Consider the following 17,392-nt stretch of genomic DNA (forward strand, 5'->3'; position numbering starts at 1 on the left):
TTATAGGCACAAGTAACTGTACCTGGCCTGTGCTATAATTTTCAAAAAATGAGCAAGAAGATATGATGGTTTTCATATTTCACTGTCTGGCAACACTCCCCTCCCTGGGTGAGTATAAGCAGAAAGTAAATGTTGATGGGCTGGAGTGATCTCATGCATAGAGATGGTATCTCAGTTCATGGCCACAGGAAGATACACATTAAACAGGCAGATTCTGCGTCAGAATTTCTAATGAGGAAAACTAAAAATCTGCATTTTATTAGATAAGTTCCTCGTATAATGATATGCTCCTGAAAGTTTGAGAGATTCTGGCCTCCTGGAAAGAACATTGGATTTGGAGACCCAAGTTCTACTCAGCTCTGCCACTGTCTTCGCAAGTCATGGGTGCTCTTGTGTCCCATTTTGCTCTTCTCCTGTAACACTTCCACTTCCAGCTCGATGGTCATTCTGGCCCCTTTTGAAGGGAGAAAGGATCAGTCACATTCCCCACTGGGAACCCATGCCAAAGGAGAAAACTTGGCCAGAGAGCCCGGATTCCTGAGGATAGCTAAATAATCTTTGGGACAAATAAATATTCAGCAAGTGATCAGGCCTCAGCAGAAGTAAAGTGCATGCCTATTGTTGCCAACCCAAATAAAGAAGTTGCACAGCCTGCATTTCCTTGGGGGAGCCAATATCCTATTTCTGTTTCAAGGTTGGCAGCTCTGCAACTCAGTCCAGAGTCTCCCTGTGGACCCACATAAGGCTGTGCCTCCTCTCTCACTAGCACTGCAGAGAGAAAGGACTGCAGGGTGGAAAGGACAGAAACATCAGTCGATTTGGCATAGCTTTGGTAAAAGAATGAAATGGTTAAAAATGGTTAAAAGGAGGTTTAGCATTATGAGTAGGTTTCCATGGAGTGTGAGTGTGCTCGCTGAAGTGAGAAAGTCTTACTGAAAAGACACAGGAAGAAAGAGGCAGTCATCAATGACATGGAAATTTGCTTGTCTCACTGGATGAAGGCCCAGTTCGGTCCAGGCCCAGCGTGGTGGCTCATGCCTGTAATCACAGCACTTTGGGAGGCTGAGGTGGAAGGACTGCGTGACGCCAGGAGTTTGAGACCAGCCTGGGCAACATAGTGAGACTCTGTCCCTATAAAAAAAATAAAAATAGCTTTTTTTTTTGTCCGACATCTTAGCAAGGCTGTGCTGTCCGCTGCTGCTCTCTGAGCTTCGCAATGCCGCCCAAGGACGACAAGAAGAAAGATGCCGGAAAGTCGGTCAAGAAAGACAAAGACCCAGTGAACAAATCTGGGGGCAAGGCCAAAAAGAAGTGGTCCAAAGGCGAAGTTCGGGACAAGCTCAATAACTTAGTCTTGTTTGACAAAGCTACCTACAACAAACTCTTGTAAGGAAGTTCCCAACTATAAACTTATAACCCCAGCTGTGGTCTCTGAGAGACTGAAAATTTGAGGCTCCCTGGCCAGGGCAGCCCTTCAAGAGTTCCTTAGTAAAGGACTTATCAAACTGGTTTCAAAGCACAGAGCTCAAGTAATTTACACCAGAAATACCAAGGGCAGAGATGCTCCAGCTGCTGGTGAAGACGCATGAATAGGTCCAACCAACTGTACCTTTGGAAAAATAAAACTTTATTAAATAAAAAAATAAAAATAAAAATAAAAAAATTAGTCAGGTTTGGTGGCACGTACCTATAGTCCTAGCTACTTGGGAGGTGGAGGTGGGAGGATCACTTGGGTCCAGGAGTTCAAGGTTACAGTGAGCTATGTGGCATCACTATACTCCAGCCTGGGCAACAGAGAAAGACTTGTCTCTAAAATAAATAAATAAATAAATAAATAAATAAATAAATAAATAAATAAATGATTTTGGGTCCAGTTTAATTTAAACTGAGCTTTGATGTACTGGACAAACATCATAATGACTCACAGAAAAACAAATCATGGCTTATCACTTAATTTTTCCTGATGAAAAGTCTCATAATTGCAGACTAGTCAGTGTATAATATCAGGACTTCTGATACCTTTAGCAAGGAATCTCTGGTTGGCACGCATTAACCCAAGTTTATAGAAATTTGATTCTTCACAAAAGATCCTTCATATAGTTTTCTTTTTGCAGGGAGACAGCCTAATTAAAATGATACAGTTGGCCAGTTCTCAGTTTACATTCACCTTCTTGCATAAGTAGCGTGTAATGACTTTAACCAATCTGGGTCATAGAAAGATATTCTACAGAAGGCAGTTACCCAGGCCAGGTACCTGCATCTTGGAGGGCTTGAGTGTTTACCATACTGACTTTCAGATAGCGTTCTCAGGGGCACAGTCTGCATTTTCTCTTTAGATTTGGGATGCTCTTACTTGCCCTGATCCATCCTTTCAAACACCTGCCCCACTCCATAATAATGATCACGCTTTTACCAATGAAGCCAACACTTTCTCATTAGGCTTGTAGATTGTGTCTAATTGCATGTGGTCTCTAACATTTCTAAAGATAGAAATAGATATAAGCATTACCTTCATACATTTTAGAGATAATGCAAAAACACAAACATTCTCAAAGCCAAGGGAAATGTAGTAAGGACAAATAAAAGATGCAGCGTTTACCCCCAGTTTTATCTGAAATATGGGAATAGTAACTGGAAAAGTCCTGAAGGTCTTGGCAAACCCCAGATTTTATATATAAATTTTTACGGTGGAACTGTTTTTTAAAAGCTATGTCAAGGTGGGGCGGAGCAAGATGGCCGAATAGGAACAGCTCCAGTCTCCAGCTCCCAGCGCGAGTGACACAGAAGACAGGAACGCAGCTCATCGCCAGCAACAGATCAAAGCTGGACGGAGAATGACTTTGATGAGATGAGAGAAGGCTTCAGACCATCAAACTTTTCAGAGCTAAAGGAGGAATTACGTACCCAGCACAAAGAAACTAAAAATCTTGAAAGAAGAGTGGAAGAATTGATAACCAGAATAATTAACGCAGAGAAGGCCATAAACGAACTGACAGAGATGAAAACCATGACACGAGAAATACATGACAAATGCACAAGCTTCAGTAACCGACTCGATCAACTGGAAGAAAGAGTATCAGCGATTGAGGATCAAATGAATGAAATGAAGCAAGAAGAGAAGTCTAAAGAAAAAAGAAGAAAAAGAAATGAACAAAGCCTGCAAGAAGTATGGGATTATGTAAAAAGACCAAATCTATGTCTGATTGGGGTGCCTGAAAGTGAGGGGGAAAATGGAACCAAGTTGGAAAACACTCTTCAGGATATCATCCAAGAGAACTTCCCCAACCTAGTAGGGCAGGCCAACATTCAACTTCAAGAAATACAGAGAACGCCACAAAGATACTCCTCGAGAAGAGCAACTCCAAGACATATAATTGCCAGATTCACCAAAGTTGAAATGAAGGAAAAAATCTTAAGGGCAGCCAGAGAGAAATGTAGGGTTACCCACAAAGGGAAGCCCATCAGACTAACAGCAGATCTCTCGGTAGAAACTCTACAAGCCAGAAGAGAGTGGGGGCCAATATTCAACATTCTTAAAGAAAAGAATTTTCAACCCAGAATTTCATATCCAGCCAAACTAAGTTTCATAAGTGAAGGAGAAATAAAATCCTTTACAGATAAGCAAATGCTTAGAGATTTTGTCACCACCAGGCCTGCCTTACAAGAGACCCTGAAGGAAGCACTAAACATGGAAAGGAACAACCGGTACCAGCCGTTGCAAAAACATGCCAAAATGTAAAGACCATTGAGGCTAGGAAGAAACTGCATCAACTAACGAGCAAAATAACCAGTTAATATCATAATGGCAGGATCAAGTTCACACATAACAATATTAACCTTAAATGTAAATGGACTAAATGCTCCAATTAAAAGACACAGACTGGCAAACTGGATAAAGAGTCAAGACCCATCCGTCTGCTGTATTCAGGAGACCCATCTCACATGCAGAGACATACATAGGCTCAAAATAAAGGCATGGAGGAAGATCTACCAAGCAAATGGAGAACAAAAAAAAGCAGGGGTTGCAATCCTAGTCTCTGATAAAACAGACTTTAAACCATCAAAGATCAAAAGAGACAAAGAAGGCCATTACATAATGGCAAAGGGATCAATTCAACAAGAAGAGCTAACTATCCTAAATATATATGCACCCAATACAGGAGCACCCAGATTCATAAAGCAAGTCCTTAGAGACTTACAAAGAGACTTAGACTCCCATACAATAATAATGGGAGACTTCAACACTCCACTGTCAACATTAGACAGATCAACGAGACAGAAAGTTGACAAGGATATCCAGGAATTGAACTCATCTCTGCAGCAAGCAGACCTAATAGACATCTACAGAACTCTCCACCCCAAATCAACAGAATATACATTCTTCTCAGCACCACATCACACTTATTCCAAAATTGGCCACATAATTGGAAGTAAAGCACTCCTCAGCAGATGTACAAGAACAGAAATTATAACAAACAGTCTCTCAGACCACAGTGCAATCAAACTAGAACTCAGGACTAAGAAACTCAATCAAAACCGCTCAACTACATGGAAACTGAACAACCTGCTCCTGAATGACTACTGGGTACATAACGAAATGAAGGCAGAAATAAAGATGTTCTTTGAAACCAATGAGAACAAAGATACAACATACCAGAATCTCTGGGACACATTTAAAGCAGTGTGTAGAGGGAAATTTATAGCACTCAATGCCCACAAGAGAAAACTGGAAAGATCTAAAATTGACACTCTAACATCACAATGAAAAGAACTAGAGAAGCAAGAGCAAACACATTCAAAAGCTAGCAGAAGGCAAGAAATAACTAAGATCAGAGCAGAACTGAAGGAGATAGAGACACAAAAAACTCTCCAAAAAATCAATGAATCCAGGAGTTGGTTTTTTGAAAAGATCAACAAAATTGATAGACTGCTAGCAAGACTAATAAAGAAGAAAAGAGAGAAGAATCAAATAGACGCAATAAAAAGTGATAAAGGGGATATCACCACCGACCCCACAGAAATACAAACTACCATCAGAGAATACTATAAACACCTCTACGCAAATAAACTAGAAAATCTAGAAGAAATGGATAATTTCCTGGACACTTACACTCTCCCAAGACTAAACCAGGAAGAAGCTGAATCCCTGAATAGACCAATAGCAGGCTCTGAAATTGAGGCAATAATTAATAGCCTACCAACCAAAAAAAGTCCAGGACCAGATGGATTCACAGCTGAATTCTACCAGAGGTACAAGGAGGAGCTAGTACCATTCCTTCTGAAACTATTCCAATCAATAGAAAAAGAGGGAATCCTCCCTAACTCATTTTATGAGGCCAACATCATCCTGATACCAAAGCCTGGCAGAGACACAACAAAAAAAGAGAATTTTAGACCAATATCCCTGATGAACATCGATGCAAAAATCCTCAATAAAATACTGGCAAACTGGATCCAGCAGCACATCACAAAGCTTATCCACCATGATCAAGTGGGTTTCATTCCTGGGATGCAAGGCTGGTTCAACATATGCAAATCAATAAACGTAATCCAGCGTATAAACAGAACCAAAGACAAAACCACATGATTATCTCAATAGATGCAGAAAAGGCCTTTGACAAAATTCAACAGCCCTTCATGCTAAAAACGCTCAATAAATTCGGTATTGATGGAATGTATCTCAAAATAATAAGAGCTATTTATGACAAACCGACAGCCAATATCATACTGAATGGGCAAAAACTGGAAAAATTCCCTTTGAAAACTGGCACAAGACAGGGATGCCCTCTCTCACCACTCCTATTCAACATAGTGTTGGAAGTTCTGGCTAGGGCAATCAGGCAAGAGAAAGAAATCAAGGGGATTCAGTTAGGAAAAGAAGAAGTCAAATTGTCCCTGTTTGCAGATGACATGATTGTATATTTAGAAAACCCCATTGTCTCAGCCCAAAATCTCCTTAAGCTGATCAGCAACTTCAGCAAAGTCTCAGGATACAAAATTAATGTGCAAAAATCACAAGCATTCTTATACACCAGTAACAGACAAACAGAGAGCCAAATCATGAATGAACTTCCATTCACAATTGCTTCAAAGAGAATAAAATACCTAGGAATCCAACTTACAAGGGATGTAAAGGACCTCTTCAAGGAGAACTACAAACCACTGCTCAGTGATATAAAAGAGGACACAAATAAATGGAAGAACATACCATGCTCATGGATAGGAAGAATCAATATTGTGAAAATGGCCATACTGCTCAAGGTAATTTCTAGATTCAATGCCATCCCCATCAAGCTACCAATGAGTTTCTTCACAGAATTGGAAAAAACTGCTTTCAAATTCATATGGAACCAAAAAAGATCCTATATTTCCAAGACAACCCTAAGTCAAAAGAACAAAGCTGGAGGCATCACGCTACCTGACTTCAAACTATACTACAAGGCTACAGTAACCAAAACAGCATGGTACTGGTACCAAAACAGAGATATAGACCAATGGAACAGAACAGAGTCCTCAGAAATAATACCACACATCTACAGCCATCTGATCTTTGATAAACCTGAGAAAAACAAGAAATGGGGAAAGGATTCCCTATTTAATAAACGATGCTGGGAAAATTGGCTAGCCATAAGTAGAAAGCTGAAACTGGATCCTTTCCTTACTCCTTATACAAAAATTAATTCAAGATGGATTAGAGACTTAAATGTTAGACCTAATACCATAAAAACCCTAGAGGAAAACCTAGGTAATACCATTCAGGACATAGGCATGGGCAAGGACTTCATGTCTAAAACACCAAAAGCAATGACAACAAAAGCCAAAATTGAGAAATGAGATCTCATTAAACTAAAGAGCTTCTGCACAGCAAAGGAAACTACCATCAGAGTGAACAGGCAACCTACAGAATGGGAGAAAATTTTTGCAATCTACTCATCAGACAAAGGGCTAATATCCAGAACCTACAAAGAACTCAAACAAATTTACAAGAAAAAAACAAACAACCCCATCAAAAAGTGGGCAAAGGATATGAACAGACATTTCTCAAAAGAAGACATTCATACAGCCAACAGACACATGAAAAAATGCTCATCATCACTGGCCATCAGAGAAATGCAAATCAAAACCACAATGAGATACCATCTCACACCAGTTAGAATGGCGATCATTAAAAAGTCAGGAAACAACAGGTGCTGAAGAGGATGTGGAGAACACTTTTACACTGTTGGTGGGATTGTAAACTAGTTCAACCATTATGGAAAACAGTATGGTGATTCCTCAAGGATCTAGAACTAGAAGTGCCATATGACCCAGCCATCCCACTACTGGGCACATACCCAAAGGATTATAAATCATGCTGCTATAAAGACACATGCACACGTATGTTTATTGCAGCACTATTCACAATAGCAAAGACTTGGAATCAACCCAAATGTACATCAGTGATAGACTGGATTAAGAAAATGTGGCACATATACACCATGGAATACTAAGCAGCCATAAAAAAGGATGAGTTTGTGTCCTTTGTGGGGACATGGATGCAGCTGGAAACCATCATTCTCAGCAAACTATCGCAAGAACAGAAAACCAAACACCGCATGTTCTCACTCATAGGTGGGAACTGAACAATGAGATAACTTGGACTTGGGAAGAGGAACATCACACACTGGGGCCTATCATGGGGAGGGGGGAGGGGGGAGGGATTGCATTGGGAGTTATACCTGATGTAAATGACGAGTTGATGGGTGCTGATGAGTTGATGGGTGCAGCACACCAACATGGCACAAGTATACATATGTAACAAACCTGCACATTATGCACATGTACCCTAGACCTTAAAGTATTAAAAAAAAAAAAAAAAAAGGCTATGTCGATACAGAAATGTATGAAGAGACATAGAACTTAGCTTGTATATATTCTTCCTCTTTTCTCCAACATTAATCAAACTATTATTTGGGGGTATCAAGTAGAGCTTTACAAGTAAAATGGGGAGAAATAGAGAAACAGGAATGAAAGTAGGTACAGCGCTTAGTAACTAGTTTGGGTGAACTGACTTTAACAAGCGCGCTTTCAACAATACTGGGGAAGCCCAGAGGTCACTGAGCAGGCACGTGAGGGTCATCATGAGGGATCAGAGATGATGGGAGAGCTCAGAAAGTTAAGCCTGGAGATGGAGTTGGGTTAGCTTCAAATATTTGCCAGGCAGCCTGGGGAAGGGGGCTAAACTTTATGTAGGCTTGATCCAGACGGTTAAAAAAGGCTAAGCGTAGATATACATATATGATAGATATATATTAGAAAACAAGTTTTGGGGCAAAAGAAGAAGTTTTCAAATAAGTTGGAGCTCTCCTCCAAAAGAACGGCTGATTCCTAATAAAGCAGTGAGTTCCCTGTCATGGGATGCGTTCAAGAAGAAGAACTGACCATCTGTCGAGAATAACATGGAGAAGAGTCTGGCTTTAGATAAACTCTGAGCATCAATTCAGTGCTCAGGCTGAAGACTTATAAGCAAGAACAGTCACAGAGATAGAAAATGAGATGGAATAGGGGTGGCTTAAGGTCTTGTTACAAGTAGGAGTAAAGATATAACAAGAATGTTCTAGAGAAGATTTTAAATCATGAGTGGGAGGATCAGAAGCCTGTCACATTTCTCTCATTTGATTCTTCATATGACATCTGACTGGCCCATGAAGAAAGTTGTAATCAATGATCTCCAGGTCTCAGCTCTGGGATCCTACAGGTCGGTACGACCACCTCATCAGCTCTGCAGCTGAGATGGTAACGTGACCCTCTCCTGTGGGTGGAACAGACTGGAATTTGTCAAGAGTTTACCAAACTAGAATGAACAGGGGTCTAAAATCAAAGTCTGGTTTAGTCCCTGGAAAGTCATGTTTGACAAAACATAATACCATGGGGTTTTCCTTCTTCCTTCCTGATAAGAAGGAAATAAAGTGCTGTAAACTTTGCACTTTATTTTCTTTCCACGTGCAGCATTAAAATGAAATAATTTTCCTCCTTGATTTAAAAGATTAATTTTGTTTCCTCTGTTAAGAAAAAAGTTGTTTCAATAATGCATTTGAAATTACAGACCCCGATGTCTTCTGTTCAAATTGTTTTACCTGCAATGGGCTGGCTCTCCCATGCCTTATTTTGAGAAACCCTGCAAAACTCCAAAAGCAAAGGGGAAAATCCAGTAATAATTATTCCCTCATCAATGGGTCCTCCATCTTGCACAATAATTCAAAGAAACTCAAAGTCTTAGAATCAAAAGCTGGAGCCTTAAAGTTGATGGTCATGGTAATGATAACAGTCATTGCCATTTATTCAACATGTTCTTTATGCCAGGATATGTGTTAAGCCTTGTGATGGTTAATACTGAGTGTCAACTTGATTGGATTGAAGGATGCAAAGTATTGTTCCTGGGTATGTATATGAGGGTGTTGCCAGAGGAGATCAACATTTGAGTCAGGGGACTGGAAGAGGCAGACCCACCCTCAGTCTGGGTGGCACCATCTAATCAGCTGACAGCATAAAAGTAGGAATGAAAAGAGCAGACTTGCCGAGTGTTCTGGCCTTCATCTTTCTCCCATGTTGGATGCTTCCTGCCCTTGAACATCAGACTCCAGGTTCTTCGGCTGTTGGACTCTTGGACTTACACCAGTGATCTGCCAGGGGCTCTCTGGCCTTTGGCCACAGACAGAAGGTTACCCTGTTGGCTTCTCTATTTTTGAGGTTTTGGGACTTGGACTGGCTTCCCGGCTCCTTAGCCTGCAGATGGCCTATTGTGGGACTTCACTTTGTGATCGTGTGAGTCAATATTCCTTAATAAATTCCCCCTCATATATTCATCTATCCTATTAGTTTTGTCTCTTTAGAGAACCCGGACTAATACAAGCCCTCTTAAATATACTATCTCATTTAAGCCTCAGGACAATCCTGAGAAGCAAATAACAATGACCATACTTTATGGATGAGGAAATCCTATTCTAGAGGCTGAGGAGAGTTGAGTACTTTAGCCTGAAGTGCCACAGAAGCTAGGCAGCAGAGCTGGGATTTAAATCCAGGCAATCTGACATGATGCCAAGCTGCCTCCACTAGGTATCACACTGTCCAGGCATCTTTCAACTTTCTTTGTAGCATTAGAAGCCCCACCTTTTTTTCCTCCAAAGGAAGATTTACACAGAACCTTAAGACACATACCCAATCAAAATTGAGTTTCTTTGGCAAATAAATACACAAAGAAGAAGTGTTCAAAGCCAGCCCCCACCACCTGAAGCGACACTGAGGAATCCTAAGGTCCCCTGGAACTCAGTTTGTAAACCAGAAGTCTAGTCCAAATCCCTCATTTTAGGGAAAAAGAAGAACCGAGGCTGAGAGCAGTACTGTGGCTCAGCCACGGTACTACTTTGTGGCTGGTTGTAGATTTGAACTCAGTTTTTCCCCAAGGTGTCTTGAAAGAGTTAGGAACCTCAGCTTCACCTTTCAGGTAGCCTCTGGCCTGCAATGTGCTTAAAACCATTCAAAGCTGTTTCCTACCTGTCTGTTGTTCTGAAAAAGCAGAACTGAACTTGGGCAACCTTGTATCCTTGAATCTAAACTATCATTATCCCTCCCAAATTAATATTTAAAAAATACACCTGTGGCAGACATTACCAGTTGTCACCCAAATGGTGTTCTCCTCTTCTTGGTGAAACCCAATCTCTACTAAAAATACAAAAATTAGCCGAGCGTGGTGGTGCACGCCCTGTAATCCCAGCTACTTCGGAGGCTGAGGCAGGAGAATTGCTTGAACCCAGGAGGTGGAGGTTGCAGTGAGCCGAGATCGTGCCACTGCACTCCAGCCTGGCGACAGAGCAAGACTCTGTCTCAAAAAGAAAAGAAGAAAGAAAGAAAAGAAAGAAAGAAAGAAGGAAAGAAGGAAGGAAGGAAGGAAGGAAGGAAGGAAGGAAGGAAGGAAGGAAGGAAGGAAAAGAAAGAAAGAGAGAAAGAGAGAAAGAGAGAAAGAGAGAAAGAGAGAAAGAGAGAAAGAGAGAAAGAAAGAAAGAGCACCCAGTTGCTCAGGACCCAGTCCTGGGCACCAACACAGCACGAGCAAGTGGGCACCTGAACATCCGCTTATGTGACTAACGGTCAGCCTCCAGGGAAACATTTCTCCACATCTCTTGCCCTAGTCCACAAAACAAAAGGCTACTGTGTCCAAGTGTTGTGAAAGACTGGGGATTGTGACATCGCCAACATCAGGGACAGACTCAGAGTACAGGGAGAACCTGAGCAGTGCCAGCCCTTAAGTATTGACTCATCAACTCCTCCCTCAGAGACCAGCAATGTAACAAATTCCTGAATAACCAAGAAGTATTGCTTCTCAGAAGGGAAGAATCCTCATTTTCTTGATTCTATTCATCTTCCAATTCTTGATTCTACCAGTACCATGTGATAACCACAAGAGTTACATAGGAAAGTTATGGAATAGTTTGCAATATTAAATAATTTGTAACCTTTAAATATATACATATCTAGATAGGTCTAGAGATAATATGTGTGACACATGAAACTGATTTTTAAAAATTTTAAATTTTTGTGGGTATGTAGTAGGTGTATATATTTATGAGGTATACGGGATATTTTGATACAGGTGAAACTGATCCTTTACACTGGCAACTACATATACTTGAAAAGTTAGAATTAAAAATAGTTTTATTTTTATAAAAATAATGATTCAAATAAGTGTTTTAAAAATTAAGTAACAATTTCAACCTTATTTAAATTTTAATTTAAAGTTTGGTATTATTCATGTGTTGTGATCTTAAATTTTAGATATTTTAAATACTGTTTAAAACTTTTAAAAAATATTAATTTAGAATGTTTTAATTTTGATTTATTAGTTTAAATCTACATTTTGATGGTAATTCATTCAAATGTGACACACATTTAACTTTTTAGTCTTTCAGGTCCTTACTGACAATTGAACACTAGTTATATTAAACAACATTAATTAAGGATTATTCTGAAATGAAGGCAGGAAAATTTGCTATAGAATACACAATTTATGAATTATATGTATATCTGATTGTTTCATCCAAACATTGTCCATTAGCAGAATACCCAACAGACATAATAATAAATTCTATTACCTTTAACATTTTGCCAACTTTCAATGATATCAAGACCATAGGTTTCCACATGTCATTTTAAAGGTATATTGTCAATATAGTTGAATAGAATACATTAAACAGTAATTTTAATTATTTAGACATGGTATTTCATTCATTTGGCTTCTTGCCCTGAGCTATACAAATGTTAGAAAAGGGGCTGATTTAGAGTCTGTCTTAGGGCAATTAAACTTATGTCCTAAACAATGCAATGCCCTGCTTTACTTCTTCTTCTTTTTGTTTTGACCCTATACCACCTTTTATTGCGCACTTCAGCCATGAGACTGGGGCCGGCCGGCACACCCTAGGCCTAGTACTGCAGGTTGGCTTTCTTCTTGGCCTGCACCTCCAGGATGCCTTCCATGTAGTCCTCGTGGGTGAGCTCCATGGCACCCCTGCACAGTGAGATCATGCCCACCTCCACACACACAGCCTTGCACTGAGCCCCGTTGAAATCATCTGTGCAGCGGGCCAGCTCCTCATAGTTTACGTCAGGACTGACGTTCATGTTTCGGGAGTGGATCTGCATGATTCTGGCCCGGGCCTCCTCGTTGGGCACTGGGAACTCGATCTTGCGGTCCAGGCGCCCCGAGCAGAGCAGGGCGGGGTCCAGAATGTCCACCCTGTTTGTGACTGCAGTTACCTTAACTTGGGTGTTGGGCTGGAAGCCATCCAGCTGGTTCAGAAGCTTCAGCATTGTCCTCTGCACCTCCCGGTCCCCAGCCTTCTCACTGTCAAAGCGCTTGGTGCCGATGGCATCCAACTCATCAATGAAGATGATAGAGGGTGCTTTCCCCTTGGCCAGGGCAAAGGCCTCCCAGACTAGCTTGGCACCATCTCCAATGAATATCTGCACAGCTGGGGGCAGTCAGCTTTAGGAAGGTAGCCTTAGTCTGTATGGCACAGACCCAGGCCAGGAGGGTCTTCCCTGTCCCTGGGGGCCCATACATCAGCACCCCTTTTGGAGGTTGGATCCCCAAGTTCTCAAACTTCTCCTTGTGGTTCATTGGCAAGACAATGGCCTCCACCAGTTCTTGGATCTGCTTGTCCAAACCCCCAATGTCACTGTATTGTTCCATGGGCCTCTCATCCACCTCCATGGCCTTCACCCGCAAGTCATACTCTGTTGGCAGCGTCTCCAGGATCAGATAGGAGTCTTTGTTCACACCCACCAGGTCTCCTGGCTTTAGCTTTTCAGCATCACCAACCCAATCACAGGAAGGAAGTACATCTGTCATGTAGAGGTTTTGATCACAGCACACTTGCCCTTCCTCTGGGAGTCCAGGTCAATATGGGCACCATCCTCCTCTTGGTCATTAGTATCAACATCTAGGAGCTCAATGATGTTGGAGACAAGGTATGACAGGGTCTTGTTCACTTTGATTTTCTCACTGTTCTCTTTGATCTTGTCCTTCATGGCTTGGAGCTCATGGGTGACTCTCAACACTTCACTCTTCATGATCTTGATCTCACTGTCCAGTATCTGTGTGTACGAGATGATCTCCCCCGTGGACATCTTGAGCACCTCCTCCCCAATTCCATCTTGCTCGGCCTCATCCCACATGGTCACCATCTTCTCCTGCCGAGTCACTTGCTTTACTTCTTAGATAAGTCAGAGCCCACAATAGTATAAAAGTAAAATGCTAATTGAAATCATAAAAATAATTCATTGGTTATTATTCTACAACCTATGTATGTGTATATAAGACTTACAGTCTCTGTAGAACTATGTGTCACACAAGGGTTGTTTTGACACAATCAGTGTTTGCATATAAGTGCATGCATTAGTTACCAATTGCTTTGTAACAAATCACTATAAATTTAGCAGCTTAAAACAACACATATTAATAACATCCCAGTTTCTGTGGGTAAAGAGTGTAGACACAATTTAGTTGGGTCCTCTGCTCAGGGGTTACAAGGCTTCAATCAAAGTGTCAAATGGGCTGCATTCTCATCTGGAGGCTTGACTGGGGAAGAATCCAAGCTCATTCAGGTTGTTGGCAGAATTTATTTCCCAGCAGCTGTAGGATTTAGGGACCCAGCTTCTTACTGACTACTGGCTGGAGGCTACTCAGGTCTTAGAGGCCACACACAGCTTCCTGCCCTGTGGCTCTCTTCTCAGGCCCTCTCACACATGGCTGCGTGCTTTTTCAAAGCCAACAAGAGACACTCTCTCCTGTCTGCTAAGACAGAGTCTTCTATAACATAACATGATCATAGGAGTGACATCCCATTACTTTTGCCATATTCTATTGGTTAGATGCACAGGATCTGCCATTATCAAGGGAGAGGATTATACAGGGGGGTTATAAAGGGGTTATATTCATTGTGGGTCACCTTAGGATGTGTTTGCCACAGTGTGTTTTCTAATGTCCTGTAAGGATGAAAAAGTCTTGAACAAGTTCTCACCTACCTAGAGAAGCAAGTTGGCAGACACGATTTTCAGAGATTCATCCAGGGCCTTATGTTTCTCTGGCTATAGGGTTCCACACCAGGAACTCTGCAGAAACTGGCATTGTTGTTTGCTAAAGATCTTTATAACCTTTCTAAGTATCTAATCAAATAACTCAAGATGGTAACCTGTCACTCTCTGCTTTCTGTCTAGTTAGAAGATTCTAGGTGTACTACTCATACCCTTAGAGAAGACATTTCACAATGTTTAAAGGTTGTAGGCTATGAATTCAGCAATAATTTCCTGCTGGCTCCATGACTGCAAGGTGCTATAGGATATAAACAGAAGATGACCCCAATCCTGTCTTCTTAGAATTTGCATCCCTGTTGGCAAGAAAAAAACAAGAAAAATGTCCAAGAATGCAATTCTGCTCTAATGTCATCCCTTCCATGCTGAGCCCTCCAGTCACAGATTCCTCCTCTCAGCATGCACATAAATATACAGCCTTTTGTTCTATGCCCTCACAAGTCCTGTTTGATTATGCACCTGAGATATTTCTCTCCCACTATACTGGGAGCTCCCTGAGGGTAGGGGTGACATACTCATATCTATATGTCCAAGACCTAGAATCATCCCTGACACAAAGCCATTGCTTATGATAGGTTTAGATGAATGGATGTATGGATGGCTGGATATATGGATTATAGCAAAAGAGCTGTGAAATGGAAAATATTGTAGGACTCCAGGTGTAAAACCTTGTTCAGGTCATAACACTTCTCTGAACTTGTATGCAGTTTCTCCATTAGTAAAAATGAAATTGTACAATATTCAGCAAAAGATCCAGACATAAATGAGTATTCTCTTCTAAAATCCATATAATATAAAATTCAAGATCAGGCAAAACTAATCTAAGGTCAGAATGGGAGGGTGAAGAGAGCTTCCTAGGAGGGAGCCTAAAGAAGTCTTCTAGGGTACTAGAAATAGTCTATGACCTTATCTGGTCACATAGTGTAAACATGTGAAAACTCTGTCAAGCTATGCATTTCAGGTTCCTGGGGTTTGCTTTATGTAACTCATACTTCGATCTTTAAAGATTATGGAGTGTGCCTGAGGGCTCTGTGTAAAGAACACAGCCCCATTCCTGCATAAAGAGTCAGTATTCTGATCAGGAAAAGTGATGTCAATGGTGTGATCATCTCAAAGAATCCAGCAAGCATCAGAGTACTTCTCAGTTGTTTAATCCAATGTTCCTGCATCTTGCTGACGTAGGCAGGTGACTCCAGAGGAATGTTTTCATTTCCTCTGGGCCACTTTATCTTTCTCTGCAAACCCTGAAGATCAAATGCTGCGTCATTAAATGACTCCCTGAAGCCTTCCTTGAGGCTAGGGAACAATGTTCCCACTGTCAGAGAGATGGGCAGCTCTCTCATGGGATCATATCTGCAAGGTTACATTCTGGTCTGGGCCTAGATAAGGAGCTCAGTGACACCTTCTAGCAAAAGGTCAGCTGTGCTCACTCATTTGGTGGAGGCCTGTGAAGATGCACCCAGGGCTGCTCCTAACGTGATTTCTCTGTTGCAGATTTTCTGCAGCCATGAACAAGTAACTTCTGAATGTTCTCTTGATATCTCCACCTTAATTTTTTAAAATGTGAGAAGTTGCACATTATTGGATGCGCATGGAAGCCTCTAGAGATGGCAGAATAAAATAGCTTTTCTAAACACACATACTTTTGGAGAAATGGTGTCTCCAAGTGAGTATATTGGATGTTGGTAAGAAACAATTACTCCAAGTCATGTGATCGTGCTCCCTTTCCTAAACTCAAACTCTACCTGAACCTACCCAAATTTGAGACATTTTGTCACATAAGCAAGAACCTGCTCTTTGCTTGTTGGGTTCATGTCACTCATATAAGAAGACTGTCAGTTCATTCACAGCCAGTCCATGCCTCAAGCATGTCCTTCTTCTCCACAGTCCCTGGTCCAGGGCTGGGCACACCCTCTATGATCATTCAATAGTTGGTGACTTAAGTACATGTCCAAATCTGGCAGTTATATAGTTCAAGCATAGAATAGCAGCCCTCACCAAGAACTGGCCCTTGCACTAGACAAGTACTGGGAGAAATAACATATTAGGCCTCAAGATGCTCACTGTCAAGTGGAAAGAGAGGAGGAGAGGAGAACTTGATAAGCTACATCTTTTTACTCTGATAGAAGCCCAGGAGAGTGGGTAAATGGGAGTATCATTTGCTCCCTGCACACCATCTGTTCAGTCTTTGTTTTATCAATAAAGAAATGGCAGCAGAAGAACGATTACCATTTATGAAGCTCTTGTCTCTCAGCCCTGAACAACCCCTTCTAGTCTCTGTTCAGTTATATTTGGCTAGAAATCAGAAAACGTGCAAATCACAGTGCTCCCTAACGACTGGCTCTGTGTTAGTTTCTGCCAACAGGGGGCACTGGAGGGAGGATGCAAGGCAGGGGGAGGGTTGCTCCTGTAGCTCACCCAGTGGTGGTTCTTCACCTTGGCATTGAACTTGGTTCTGGTTTCCCATTTTCCCACACTCCCAGAACCAGCCGCACCATACCCCTCAGAGGTACCAGCAGCCTCTGGCAGTACCCTGTTCTCCAAGGTCTGAGCCTCTGCTCTGGGAGGCCCTCCTCCAAGGACCTAAGATACCAACACCAGCCAAGTGATGGTCCCTCCTCTGAAGGCTGAGCTGTGGTTCTATGAGCCCCACTTCTCCAAGCTTCTGTCCTCTGTTCCCTTGGCCTTGGGGGTGGAGGCTGCTTCCTGTGGTTATATCTCTATGTTACCTCAGGGTAGGCCTCCCATGCCTGTTTAATCAACTCCC

The 17,392-nt window shown here is 41.7% G+C and overlaps 1 protein-coding gene and 2 pseudogenes across 3 annotated transcripts in view; 1 reads left to right on the plus strand and 2 right to left on the minus strand.

The window, feature by feature from the left end:
- The window catches only part of MAPK4 (mitogen-activated protein kinase 4), a 175,603-nt gene that overhangs the window by 110,397 nt on the left and 47,814 nt on the right, over window positions 1-17,392 (minus strand). The window lies entirely within an intron of this gene.
- Window positions 823-1,830, plus strand: LOC103222419 (small ribosomal subunit protein eS25 pseudogene; annotated as a pseudogene).
- On the minus strand, window positions 12,426-14,205 carry LOC140709049 (26S proteasome regulatory subunit 6A pseudogene; annotated as a pseudogene).

This window comes from Chlorocebus sabaeus, chromosome 18 (assembly GCF_047675955.1).
Source record: "Chlorocebus sabaeus isolate Y175 chromosome 18, mChlSab1.0.hap1, whole genome shotgun sequence".
In the NCBI taxonomy this organism is placed as follows: Eukaryota; Metazoa; Chordata; class Mammalia; order Primates; family Cercopithecidae; genus Chlorocebus; species Chlorocebus sabaeus.